The sequence below is a fragment of the Microchirus variegatus genome (genome assembly GCF_963457635.1).
Source record: "Microchirus variegatus genome assembly, chromosome: 2".
Taxonomy (NCBI): domain Eukaryota; kingdom Metazoa; phylum Chordata; class Actinopteri; order Pleuronectiformes; family Soleidae; genus Microchirus; species Microchirus variegatus.
Genome location: NC_139803.1, coordinates 17,829,252 through 17,844,758, shown reverse-complemented (window position 1 = coordinate 17,844,758; position 15,507 = coordinate 17,829,252).

Genomic DNA, 15,507 nt, shown 5'->3' with positions numbered 1-15,507 from the left:
AACTGCATACACATTCATTCCAGTGCTTACTCCTAACAATTACCTGTTTTTATAAACAATATCAAAGATATTTTACTGAGCGATCATACCGATACATGCAAGTGAGGTGAAGTGAAGTGAGCCCGCGGGCAGCCAATACGGTGCGGGCTACCAGGTGCCCGCGGGCACCACGTTGGTGACCCCTGCACTACAGTGTTTACAGTGATTTGTTTCGTGTGAATGAAGACATATTTTCTTTTTAAAAACAATTAAGAAAAAGAGAGTAAAGGGAAACATCTACATCCATGTGGATCAGTGAGTGGCCTTGACTGAAGTTTCAGGGTTTTCTCTTATTTGCTTGTATAGATTTTAAACTTCAGTTCACATGGAATTTTAATTCCTTTGGAAATTCACTTCAGTGATACGGTCCATGGCTACAAAATGTACTCCGTGCACGGATTCAACACATTCTATCGATTGTTTGTTTAGATTCCTAATCTCATATTTAACTGTGCAGAATTCTGATGGACGAGGCTCTGATTTTTATTCACAGGATGGAAGCTCTTTGCCTCTGTATAATGATAAACAAACAAAGCGAGGCTCAGTGTTCATCACTTCATAATCTAATGACATTTTGATTGATTGAATTTTGCTGGCATGAGAATAACCAAGAGGTTACATTGATATCAATGTCATGCACTGTTTAGTATATTAGGACAGTTCAGACAGTGAGTGGCTTCTATTTCATCAATAATCTAAGGCTGTTTATTTTTTACTCCTTATCTGTTCTCTTTCATGACTGGGGGTATTTCATGAAGCAGGATTAAGGGAAAGTCAGGCTTGTTTAAATGGGAGTTCCATTCCATCATTGTGGCTTAAATGAATTGCCGCCCATAGCAACTTATGCTGGTGAACAAACCAGCCTTGTTTAACTTTGATCCAAAAAATGTCTGAAAGGTAGAAACACACTCCCAATAGATCATTCCATCAAATGAATTCTGCACTCACGCTACTCACATTATGTAATAAAAATAATTGCATTGTCATTGTCAAATATTAAATGCAAGAAGTGGCAAAAGAAATGTTAAAAAAAAAAAAATATTACATAATATTACAGATATATTTGAGTCTCTGTCAGATTTGTCTGCACCAATGTTATCTGTATTTATCAGCATCACACTATGCTGTGTTTATTAATTAGGCAATTAATAATAAATGTGCCTTTTATTTAGTAAAACCCTGATTTCTAATGTTCCATTGTTTCTTGTTCTTTTATCTGCTGAATCATGTATGACTTTTTGTCATGAAATAAAAGTTCAATAAAAGTCAACATCATTATACATAAAGGCTTCAGTTTTCAAAGTATGTGCTGATTTCTGAGTTTACTTACATGGATATTTTATTGTAATAAGGGATCTTACTTCAATCAAAATAAAGATAAATATATTATGTAACTAAAAGGCATTTTGCTTTGTAACATTTTGAATATATAGATCACTTTCAAGGTTGTAGTCATTTTGGGCACAATGAGATCCTCACTTCTGGGTCAACCGTGACAGTTACATTATAAATTTAAATACACATGTAACACCTGAACACATTTAGTCACGCGTTTGGAGTTATGAGTACGATTCTCTGACTGTGTTGCCATTTTTGTCTTAAATGTCTGTGTATTAAAATACATGACAAAGGTAATTTCATTACAGCCCAAACCAAAGGAGCAGAATAGAACATAAACAATATGTTGACAAAGCTGACTGCTCTGATCAGAGATTTAAATCAGTTTTGATTGATAAAATACTTGTTAGCTCTTTTTCTATTCGCACCATCCTCTGCTTTAAATGTGTATTTGTGTTTGTGTGAGTGAGTGTGTGTGCATGTGTTCCAGATCTTGCCTCATGTTGTGGAGACGGAAATCTGTTTGCACGCTCAACATGGGGACTTATAACAAGGCCCGATAACATAAATTAAAATACTACAAAATACAATTTCATGGTGGTTACATCGTCGTATGGTTAGGATGAGGAATGGTTATGGTTATAGTTAAGGGTGAGGCCAGTAATAATTATGGGTAGGTTAGAGTCCCCAGGAAATTAATGCAAGTCAATCTAATGTCCTCCGAAGTAACTGGAACCAGAATATGTGTGTGTGTGCGTGTGTGACACACCGCATGTGCACACGCTGGGAGTCAGCGCCTGTGCTCTGTCCTCCATATTTAAAGGAGGTTGAGAGCTCAGACTGGGTAACACCCATAAAGAGCAGGGGGCCTTCATTCATTCTCTTGATCCCTCATTCTTTTCCCATTTGCTTTCCCTCCTCCTCCTGCCATGACAGCATGATTAACCAGCAGACGCACAAAGGAGGCACATGTCCCCATAAAGACACAGCCCGCTCCCTCAGACCTGTACATCCTAATAAGGATTAAGAAAGAAGTTAACAAAGAATGAAGAAGTCTTTCAGGATCTGCTGCTGCCGCTGCTGTGTGTCACTTTTCATTGGAGGTTATTTAGAGCGTTGTGTTTGAACATAAGGTATAATCCTCTTAAATATCAAAGGTGGACAAGTCATATTCATTTAGACATTGCTTCCCTGGCCTCAAGGGCACATTATGCACTCGACATAGAGCCCCAACCTCACCATCTGCTTTCTTTTCTCACCTGCCTCTAACTGCCACCACTCAACATTATATCTCCACTATTTCCTTCAGTGTTTTATTAGCTTATTTAGTTGTAGGCGTTTCTTTAAATGCCAAAAAAATAATAATAACATAATAAGAATAATATGGAGAATATACTGTCCTAATTTTAGGCAAAATGGTTTACAAACAAAAATCCTCAAAAATGTCAAATTTTACTAGTTTGTATAATAAATTCAACAAACAGTGAAATATGTATTTATTTTTATTTTTGTTAGTATTTTCAAAGAAACTTGGAAAAAAACAAATTCAAAATAAGAAAAAATTGAATATTTTCTAATGGTTTCAAACCAGATTAGATTTAAACGTTCATGCAACAGGAAGTTCAGTATTGTACTGTATTGATAAATCTGTAATATTTTGTAATATACAGATATATTATTTGTGGCCAAATTTGCGTAAATGCTAAAGTATGGAATTGTGTCTATCGTGTCTAAGTCGCACCGATTTTAACCAAACCTGGTACTTTTGTTGGTCTCATGACTCCAAACAAATTTCCAATGTACTTCCATTAGCTCCGCCCACCCAGAAGTCAGCCATTTTGGAAAAACAAAAATGGTTATATACGCATTTGAACAAACTCAAGTATATATAAACAATGTTTTCACAGATACATTATGTAATTAGATTATAATTGCCGTATTTCTTTATTACTTAAGAGCAGAGTGGGTATTTATTTCACATTTCCTATCTTTAAAGATATATTTTTTTAATTTAGTATATTAGACATAGATATGTTCTCAAATTCTAATCCATTCAAACAATTTAGTATATCTATATTTGTGTGATATCATGTTGTCTAAATTTAACTGAATTGAGTGATAAAATATTGGTGTTTGCTAGTAATTTTCAACAATTGCATACCCACCCTGCTTTTTCATTGTTAAATCAAAACATGTTGGGGTTTTTTTGGGGGTGGGGGAGGTTGTTTGTTTTCAAAAATACAGACATTGTAAACATATTTAGAATCAGGTCCAACTTCAGGGAAAGACCCAGGCTCATCAGCTTCTCTGTCCTCTTCTTATCACCGGTGTTACATCTGTCCACTCGAGCAACTGACTTCATTTCCACTTGAATCTTATCAACCTTCTGCTGCCCTCTGAAGGAAACAGCACATACACTCTGACATGAATTAGCCCCACACAGACTTCTTTACCCAGGGGGATTTTTGTACAAAGGAGTCCCCTGCTTTCTCGCTCGCTCTCTCTTTCTCACTCTCTCTCCTTTAACACCACAGCCTCAGGTTTTTTTTTCTCCCTCATGCTCGTCGTTGTCACTCACCTGTCTGTGGGAGATCAGCCTTCTCCCTTGTTTGACAGACAGGTGCTGGCAATGTCTGATGGAGCAATTTGCCACAAATGTACAAAACATGAATGATGTTGGGGTTTTTTCTCCCGAAACTCATCCCAGATACTGACAGACGGTCAGATGTCATTTTACTTGTTTTCTCTGCAGCTCGATTTATTCTCCATGTGATGTCAGAGCTTCCCTCAACTCGAGAAAGCGACCTCTGTATTAAAACATTTTTTGACTATAGTCTTAAATTGATTGCCAGGACTATATATTGAGAAGACAATCAAATGCAACAAATGCAAGTTTTGTTTTTGTGTGCAAGTATGTAGTGTTCAATATGTAGTCAGAATGCCATACTTATGCAAAACATGTCTTTAATTTAACCGGGAAGTGGTCATTATCTGTCAGCTTTTCCCTGGGCTATTGTTTGCGAGATAAAGTGTCTGCCACAGGTAGAAAAATCCCATTCACTGTTCAAATCTGTGGTTCCCATATGAGTTTTATCTGATTCTGGAACAGTAGTAGCTCAAAATCTCAGAAATGCTGCACGTCCGGCTGATGGATTCAAGGCCCAGAGAGCCCCCTGCCTGATCCAAATCCCTGTGTGATATGATGCATTGCTTGTCAATGTGCCTGCATCACCCAGGGAAGTTTGACTGTGGCTTACACATCAATAGAATCACATCAGTGGTATTATTGAGTGAATTTCAGCCAAGATGGATTTGCATTAGGATTCATTTCTGAAGCTTTGTTCACACAATGTTAATGCTTTAGAGGATCACAATATGCCAATCATGGATTATCTGGGGTTCAGAAAGAGACATTGGATGAATAACAGTATTTTCATTTTTTGGGGTGCAGGCAGGCAGAGGTGTAATAAATCACATGACAATAGACTCAGTGAAATAAAGCAGCCTAATCCTCTGCATGATAAATAGAATTAAGAATTATTCTGGGTGGAATGATGGGAATTTAAATGGCAATATTATATTATACAAACTCCACTTCCACTTGTTGTTTATTTTAATATTAATATTCATCGCTTACCTCTTTTTCTTTAAAGGAGACATATGATGCAAAATCAACTTTTTAATTATTTTAATACTTATATTTGGGACTCTGGAAGCCCTGTCAGTCGGCAAAGTGTGAAAAAAGATGGCTCACTCATGTTTTTGTGGTCCTCCTTAGTCTAAGTAGAGGAGATGAAACACGATGTTGATTTCTGCACTCATTGTGACGTCACAATGACACATTCCTGGAATTGTTGTATCTCAGAGCTCCGCCTTGTCCGTAAATAACGCGAGAGTGCAGACGAGGGCAATAGTATCCAAAAGAGCGGAAGTCTGCGAAGTGTTCTATTCTTAGCTGCACAGTGCAGCACAGAGTTCTACACAAACTTCCAGCCTCAGAGGATTTACGTGTCCAGTGGATACATTTTATATGACGGCAATGTGTCGCCTAGAGTCGGCAAAGGTCCTTGACTCATTTTAAAGGCTGATTCACACATATGTCACTTTAACGCAGTGGAATGGTCTGAGGCTCGAGGTGGCTATCAGAGGTCAGTGTCCGTGTCCGTCACGGCTGACTATGTAGCAAGAGTTGCTATAATGTTGTTAAAGGGATGATGATGTTTTAATAAAACACATAAATGTGATTTCATTGGCTGACATTGAAGCTGCTGCTCGGCGAGTTGAGCACCACTTTTCCACTGATTTAATGACCTCATAATTAAATTTCAGTATTCAATATTATACCCATTTTTGCTACATTTTTACAGCAGGATCATAAATATTTATCATATAAATGAATTGGAGGACACAGCAGGTGTCAGGTCACCTCAGATTACTTCAGAGACAGTAAGTTAAGGCAGCCATGAAGCGGTGATTTGCTTCCTCTCTGTGTGAATGAACCCAGGTTCTGGGAGATGCGGAGCATAAAGAAGAAATCAATACAGAACACAACACTCAGGATCCGACACAAACACCTCAAGCAGGAGCCATCTCCCCCAAATCTTCTGTGACCATGAAATGACCATAGTGTGCTATTGTTCTCTCATCTCCAATGAGAGGATCAGGGCCACACAAAATTGATTGTGCCTCCACAATGTGGGGATAGACATTGATTTTTCCCTCTTCGTATAAAAAACAAAAAAGAGGAAAGCTTTGTTCAACTGAAAAATATGTCTTCCTTTTCTCCCATGCCCAGAATACCTAAAAGCATTCTGTGTAAGCTGGAAGCAGTGATGTGTTTGATCATCTGCTTCATGCACGAACAGGAATGAAAAAAAGACAGTCTCTAGTTCTACTAGTTGTGTGGATGAAGCCTGCCTTGACTCCTGTGATACTCAGAGACTGGTTTATCTTCAGAGACTCCTCTTAGTCCAGGTCTCGACAGAAACGGAACAATATGTTAACAACCCTTTTCTTTGCCGTTTTCAAAATGTTCCCCCGTAAAGACAGCATCGTTTCAGGAAAAATCTCCATCCACACCGAATCCCCTGAAACGACTCAAAGCGCAGACTGTGTGTGGAAGAATCACTGATCTGTTTTGTTTTCTCCTCTCTTTATTTAATGATTCAAGACATGTTTTCCACTGATATCTAGGATCTTTTCAGGCTGACTTGAGTTACTTTTCATTGACAGGAGTTGATAACACTGTCAAACAATCGCCAAACACAAGACAATGAATTATAGCACAAGAGAGAGTTGGGAATAAAACGCAAGGCCTGCGTTTTAAGAGGCCTTTTCAAAAAAATAGGTCCCCTAAAACGCCATCTTTGTGTGGACGGGCCCTTACTCTCCTGAGGTTTGATGCTGATCTCTGATCTCTGACAACTCCTGATGAAGCCATGTGTAGCCAGGATTTCTTTGATCTCTTACTATCTCTGTAGAGAGAGAGTTAACAGGTGAGCATTAGCGATCTCAGGTCCTGTGATGCTATCTGAGGTCAGAGGTGAAGAATCAGTGACTCTCGCTTCTTCTACTGCTTTCATTCTCGCTCTCTCTCTGTCATTCTTTTTTAATGATCACTCTTCAGTTGCCGGGAGCTGAGAGGCTACAGCTGATCAATGGCCTGTAAATAGCTTTTATTGACATGGCAAATGTCCAAATCTGTACCAGTAAAGCTGTTTTGACAAGTGAAACAGGTGTAGTGTCAGACTTATTCAGTTTGTGTGATCATGTTTATTCTAGCATCACCGATATTCACAAAATGAATTTGAACTTTTGATATCGTCTTTTCATGAAGACCAAACAGAGACGCTACAACATTATCAATAAAAACAATAAACAATATAACGGCTTCACTGGTGCAGATTTGACATTTCCCATTAGAGTCCTTCATCTGAAAACAGGCTCTGTCAAGCAAAACTATCAGACCTGACTGAGGGAGTGTTAGTGTGTATACAGCAGCAGTGGGCAACATGTTTGCAGTCTTGTTGTTTAAAAACAACTGTTGTCTTGTTGTCGCCATCAATTTTGACATAAAACAAATGCTAACTGAACTACAGTCAAGAATAATAAAGAGAATACCTTAGAGTCCGTAATTAGAAACTCTCTTCTGATGTTGATATGTATCAGCAATCATTTCACCAAAAGGCCATTTGTAGATTCAGTGGAACAGCCAATAGAAGCACCCACTGTCTCTTTGAACTGCCCTGTGATTGGTCAATGCCTCCTGTGATGCGACAGATTTAGATATGAGGCTGTAAACAGAACCCAGAGGCGACGCAGAAGTGTCCTCTGTTAGATTACCTCATATAGTGAAAAGTTGTTGTACTTAATTGTACCTTAAAGAAAATTGCAATTTTTTTTCTTTGCTACACTCTTAAGGCCACATTATACTTCTCCGACTGCGTATGCGTTATCCGTCTGCGTCACCACGGAGACGCCTCGAGCATTTATACTTCTGCGTCGTGGTGACGGACACTCGCTGCAATTTCCCGCCCGATCAGTAGGGGTCGCTGCGCAAGGTTGTTGTGCTTCTGGCTACAGTGAGCAATGGCGTCCGAGAAAGAAAGAGAGAGAAAGACTGTTGTTGAAACAGTGGCCGTTTCTCACTTTTCTGTGTGACGGAACGCAGTTTTAAGATAATTTGAGGCGATAAATTGGCCATTTAGAGTCTAAACATGTGCTGTGTGTGTATAGATATGACGTATTTATAGTTCGGCAGCGGCGTTATCGGCGGGGATCAGCTCCGCCTCTGTCAGGACGCCCGGAGCGCACTGAGAGCCGGCACAGAGCAGCTTAGCTCGGTCTGTCCTGAGCACCAATCGCAGCTCTTGCCGTCTCCGTTGTCCCTTGACGGAGTGACGGACACTTAAAAAATATTTTGTGCAGACGGAGACGACGCAGAGGCTCTTCGACAGTCTCTGCGTCGACGCAGAGTCTACGTAGCCTACGCAGAGCACTTTACGCAGAAGTATAAATTGGGCTTTAGAAATAAGGGTTCCCAAAGGGTCCTTCTACAAGGGCTGAGGTTCTACCTGGAACCATTTGCTTCTGAAAAACCCTTTCCCGAAGAAAGAGTTTTTTAAAGGTTCTTGTAATGGTTCCCGTAAGAAACATTTTGATCCAGAGAACCCTTTAAAATCCCTTTCCTGAATAAGGGTTCTAGGTGGAACCTTTATAAAAATGTTCTACCTGGAGCCAAGAAGAGTTCTCCTATGAGGACAAGCCGAAGAACCGTATATGGTTCTACTTAGCACTTTTATTTTGTAGTATATATTTAAATTGACTATTTGAAGAAAAAAATACTATTTTGTGGCTGTGAAGGATCAGCAACTGCTGGAGGAACATGGAGGATTAGCACATTAGCATGGTATGAGCTGAATGAAGACTTCAGGCTCTGCTGACTGTTATAGCGACTGCTGCACACTGATGTCAGCACACAATTACACAGCTCCTTTTGTATGAAATAGAAAGAGGTTTTTTATATTAAACGCTCCCACTCTGCCTTTCCTTTCAATATGCTAATGAAACTATACATTTATTGCACAAGATCTACAAAGGTCTGGCTTATGCAACTGTATTTTAAGTGTGAGCATCCACATTAAATGCCCCATAAATGTCTCATAAAGCTCCCCATGGACAGTACATGGTTTCATAGTGCTGTTCACTGTCTCATTTAAGTGTTGTAAGAATTAAAAGAGAGCTCTGTTAGTTGTCCACCTCTCTGCCCTCTGGGCTTTTATGCAGCTACAAATGAGAATTCACAAAATCGCTTCAAGTCTTTAAAGAAGACTCCTCTTTCTCTCTGGGGATATTGACCCTGTTGGTTCCGTTCTGGTTGGTTGTGCACTGCAGAGATGTTGGGACTGTCAAAGGAAATATATACGGTCCTTGTCGGGAACCCAGGTGTGCTGAGGCAAACTGTTAAATTTGGTCATTACTCTTGTAATAGTGTTTTTATGGTTTGTTCACAAGGGTCATGTGTGCAACTGCTGCAGCAGGTCTCTTGTTGAAGGGTCTGTAGACAGAGACGTAGGTTTCAGTTGTCAGCAGCTTCCTATACGCTATATGGATCCATGAATAAGACTTATGGTAAAAGGTAGGCGTAGACGTTGCAGAACTAAAACCTCTGGGTGGTGAAAATATTTAAGAAAAAGTCATTTGATAATGCAGAATAACGGAATCGTGTTGACAACCAATGGCACCAAAAGCAAATCTCAAAATATTGTGTTTTTTTAAGGCATTTAAAAGGGTATTTTTTTGTGATCAGGACTGATGTTGCTTAAAATCCAATAAATTGAAAATGTTATGTATTTAATGTAATAGCAGTTGGCACATTTTGTGCTGAGGTTTCATGAGGATGAACGTGTCCCTTTGTTGCCTTCTTTATGTGTGTATTCATGTGTCGCAACATCAGCATGTGTGTGTTTACATTAAATGTAAATATATGTTGTGCTGACTGCATGCCTGGAGGCGTGGCCAGAGGGAGGACACCACACTTTCAATGGAACTTTGATGTAGACAAATGGCTTACAGATGGTCCACTCAATATATTCAAACAAGATATAGAAAACAGGGGAGGAGCTATCAATACAGGGACGGTTCCAGCCCAAGCACAATAGATTGATCCGTCTGCCAAACAGACATGATTTACTGTAAGTGTCACGCACAAAATGTGAGGAAATGATTTGGTCAACGTCGTATTTGAATGTTCTGTTGTGACTTCAACAACATCCTTTTGGAGTGAAATATCAACCTGTCTGGCCCCGTTTGATCATTGTAAGAACGCCGACTATAATGTTGCATGATGTTGTTTAGTACGCAAAAGTACAATAAAATATCAAAAATTAATAAAAAAAACTGTGAAAGAACAGATGATAATGGGAGGATATAGGTAAGAAAATAACCTTTGGTGGTCATATTACAACTCTGTATGATCCAGCTGTCTGGAGAGTTTATGACTGAGGAGATAATCGTCTTCATTCAACCATCTCAGTCTGCACACGATGTCCTGGAGCCAAAAAACATTCCATACCATCATGTTCCACTACTATAAATTGTATTTACCCACATTTCACCTTTAACACTGGGCCAGGAAAGACACCCAAATGTGATTATGCTCACGGAGAATTAATCCGTAGATGAGCACATGAGGTAATGTATGGTAATTATCCAACAGGATATTCTTACATAGTAATTAGCATATCTGCGAGGCCAGACATGGACGGGGAGGGCAGTCTGAGAGGAAAGAAAGGACGCAGCTGCTGATAAGGAGCGCAGTTTGTTTTCTTTCTTTTTTTTATGATGATGAAAAATGTGGATAGTCTGGCTACAGGCATGTACTCACTCACTCTCTCTCTCTCTCTCTGTCCCTCTATATCTCACATGGACACACACACACAGCCTCAAGACTGACCTGCTCTGAGAAAAGACAATGTGGTCGTTCAGGTTGAGGGACTTGTTGAAGCCTCGGATGCATGTGAGCATGATAAGAATCACAATAATTGATTAATACCTGAGAGTAAATTGGCTGTGTGTAGAAATGCAAACATGGCAAGAAATATGGCTCTGAAAAGTAAAAGAAAGAATAAACCAAATGTATAAAAATAAAATACAAGACAGGGAAATTGTGGTTTCGAAGGGAAAACGAAAAACATTGGTCTGTCATTCGTAAGTCTATCTATAAAGCAAGTTGTGTCTGTGTGTGTGTCTGTGACGGGCATATCTCGCTGACCTAAGATTTTGGATAGGAGTTGAGCATGGCCTGATGGTTGTGCGTCCTTGATTTTTGGAGTCATTTTAATTTTCGCCAATTTATCACGCCACACCAGGCAGGGGCGCCTTTTAAAACAGTGCATCTGCAAACACTGTGTCAAAAGAATATGTGCTTGTTGTACAGACACCGTGTAAAAGCTCATAACTTTAAGGACTGATGAGTACTTTATTATTATTGAATAGCCTTCTGCTCTCTTCATACTACTACTGCATCTTCTTTTCTTTAAAAAAAAAAAAAAAAAGTATTTCTGTGGCTCTTCATATCACAATGTACATGTCTTACCCAATATACACTTTGTATATTAACACTACACAAGAGTACACCTCTTTGCACCTCTCTTCTTCAGCTCCCACTATAGGAATACATACTTTCTATGTGCACTAGTATGCCAAATACACTGGTTTTATCAGTGACATAATGAGCCGAGACAATCTCTGCATCACTCAAACTGCTGTTGTTGACATGTTTGAGCATTTGTAACTCCCTTTTATAGTCTCGGGAAATTGTTGCGCTTGCTCGCTGCTGTATACACACAAACGCTCCCTCAGTCAGGTCATCTGTTTTCAGATGAAGCACGCTGCGAATAAATAATGTCACACTGATTCTGTTCTGTTCTGAGATAGAATGACATCCAACATCAACAACCAAAAATTACACACTGCAGCTTAAAAGCAAAATAAATGTTAGATTATGTGATAAAGTTTAAAGCTGCATTATCTTTTTTTTTTTTGTATTTATTTATACATTTATTTGTGCACCCCCGCCCCCCCCTTCCATATTCACACCATGACCACGGACCACTGTATCAATTCTACGTTCGGTGTTTAGGTGTAATCAGCCATGTAGGACACCAGCTTGCCAAGAAGCCGCGCTCTTTGTGAGACACCCCATCTGCTTAGCGCTTTGGGACGTGCCCAGTCCCTCAGAGGTGCTGGAGTGAAAAGGGAGCGAGCATGTGAAGACCCAGCTGAAAGGACATGGGTGGGCGTCAGCATCAGGACACAGTCTGTCTGAGACACTTGTGCCGTCCACTCTCATTCTAATGCAGCATCTCTACGTCTCTCCCTGCCTGCATACGACTCAGAGATCAGAGACCGACAGATGCGCCGTGGACATGTGATGCATGCATGCAGTCTGTGTTTGTGCCCCCCCTTCTTCCTCCTCCTCCCGCCGTTAAGCTGTTTGGCTAATATTATCCTATTGACTCGCCAGTGTACACATTAACCAGCCACGGTGACCTCTTAGAGCGATGTACAAATCAGGTGCTTCCCCATCATTATTGTCAGTATTCAGAGGAAAGCCTGGGCAGAGTGGTCACAGGTGATAAGCTGCTAGATTAGAGTCAAACCATTACAGGTTGAGTCATGACCCAACAGTGTATACATCGCCCACAACTTTTAGGTTTGACTTCCTCAGTGGCTTGTTTTACACTCACAGAAATCCATTCTATAAACTAGCCTACGCTGTCGGGGGCCGACAGCAAGGGGTATATCTGCGAACTTGTCCAATCCTCAACTTTCCAATATACCCAAAGTATACACACCCACACCTGCCACTAACTGTTTTAATGAATTATTAATAAATTCAACAAAATAACTGTTAAATATTATGATATAATGTTGACTACACTTTAAACATGTTCAAAGTATCCATATAAACTCGATATTGAACATAGAATACCTGAACTCATACATTTCTCTCCAGTTTTTAATAAAACTAGTCAACCTATTATACCTTGTTAAATATTATGAATATTAAAATGCTATCCACACCTGCCATATCTTCAAAGTGTCCAAATGTCATGAAAAAGCATACACTGTTTATTTAATTTCATGAAAAAGCATACAATATGTTCAAACTTTCCATTCAAAGCATTAATAAAGAAATGGAGGCTTAACTATTTTTTATATGATAATTAATAAATTTATATTATAATGTAATAAATATTATGAATAAGTGCTAAATAAACCCATGATATCCTCAATGTGTCCAAATGAGCTCAATAATAAAGAAAAAATGCCTTAACTATTTTTTCTGTGTTCACTAATAAGTAAACCAGTTAACTTATTATGTAACTATTACAAATCATAGCCAAAGTAATAATGATTGTAGTTGTAGATAGTTGTTACATGAATCATTGTACAAAATTTGAAGGCAATATCTCCATTAGTCTGGAAGATAAGGCCGAAAATGTGTTTTTAGCATAATAAATTAATTAATTTGCTAATTAATAATAAAGCTACAAAGATAGGGATAATTCTCAGGTGGTATGTGATGCCCATGCAAAATTTGAAGCCAATACCTGCAATACTTTGGAAGATACAGGCGAAAATATGTTTTTTATATCATTAATTAATTAATTAACTAATTAATAATAATGGTAGATGGCTCAAAATCAATAGGGATCATCAACAGGGGGTATGTGACCCATAAAAAAATAAGACAATTTAATCTCAAACGCCTTTCCAGTTATCGCGTTAACGGCTAAAATCTGCGGACGCGGACGACGACGCGAGACCGATTCCATAATATCCGCGCGCGTTTCTCGCGGATATAATGATGACAAACCTTTGTGACCCACTTCACAATATAAATCTGTAACATTCAGTTCTTCAGATCCTCTTGGATGAGAAGTAAAAGATCTACAACCAAACCTACTACTGATTCAGCGACTTTTGAAAAAAACCTAATACGCATTATTAAAACCATATAGACATGAATGTAAAAGTAAAAAAATTGCTGCAAAATGCATATGTCGTCACTTTGTGATTCGTAACCATGTGCACATTACTACAGGACGGCTCATTATTTAGTTGCAAACTAGCTTGTAATTCCCAAGGCTGTTGTCGTGGTTTCATAATAACTAAATCTTGAATTTAGGTTTATCCCAAATTGCAAGTACAGCAGTGACTCTACATGAGTGTGGATTAAAGCAGGAGTGCTGAGCACCATGAGTTTAGCTTATTGACAAGTTTTTATTATGTGCCGAGTTATTTCATTTGTTGTAACTATAATATTATTTTAGCTTTAAGTTATTTTTTCCTTCTGGGTACTTTCTTTATTCATGGAAGTTTTCAGATTTTAAGCTAAGATCCAATGTGTGACATTTAGGAGGGTTTATTAGCACACATGGATGCCCATAAATATGATTGTGCACTGACTCTCACACTGTACTGTAAAATCACATTAAAATAAAAAAAAATTGTTGAAGCAGAATATGTATGCTATGTGAAGGCCTGACATGTTTATCATCATCTGCATATATTTAAATGACAGTTCAACTATCCTGTAATAGCAGCCCATTCAACAGGGTAACAGAAAAACAAAAATAATATATATCATACAAATATAAAATGTAAATTTTAAAGGAGAAAAATTTAGAGTGATAAAATATCAAATATCAAAATATACACCAGACAGTTTTCAGAAACAAAACAGCCTCAGCTTGACTCGTATGAGAAGCAATTTTAACACACCACATTCTGTGGGATTTAAGATTCAAATAAAATTTTAAATAAACGTAATCGTGTAAATGTAAATGCTTCCTCTCTGCAGCTTTGATATGTCGGGCAGGTGACCTGCTTGTGAGAGACTCGGCATGTGTTGCGTGGAGGGAGACCTCGTTTCCTCGGGCGTATGACGACCATATGCCCCCAAGCTCCCAACAATCCCTCTTCCCTTTCTTCCCTCCGCTTTGCCCAAATGTAAACACAGGCACGTTCCTTTTCTATCAGCCGCAGCCTGCAACCCCTTCCTCCGCCCCCATCCCAACCCCCACCCCCTGGCCACTCGTGATAACTGACAGCAGCTGCATTGATGAGCACAATGCTCTGACCGAGGCAGCTCAGCTGGGGCTCACTCCCCACTTGACACTGGTTTGACCTCTGGCAGCAGAGTCATCCTCACAGAAGGCTGTTCTGCCTTTAGCCTGACTTTCTCTCTCTGGCTATCTGTCTATCTTCTGTCCCCTCAGTGCTTCCTCAAGTCAATTTAATTCAACTTGAGGGTGAAAGATTTGCAAATCATGTACAGAAAAGGAAGTTTGTCTTTTAACTGCTGTCAGCTGAGATGTATTGATACCACTATGTTGTCAATTAAAGTGCCACTCTGTAACTTCTGTCGCAAAAACACTGCTAGCATCTGCTAGCGTAATCTAAATGAGGAGGGCACAGAATGAGCGGAGCAGTGAGTCAAAAACACTAAAATTATTTTTTCTGGTATAGCTTCTCAATGGTTACAATTTAGCCAAGGAGGCCAGTGACATCATAATTCTTAAGCCCAATTTTTACTCCTGCGTAAAGTGCTCTACGTCGGTT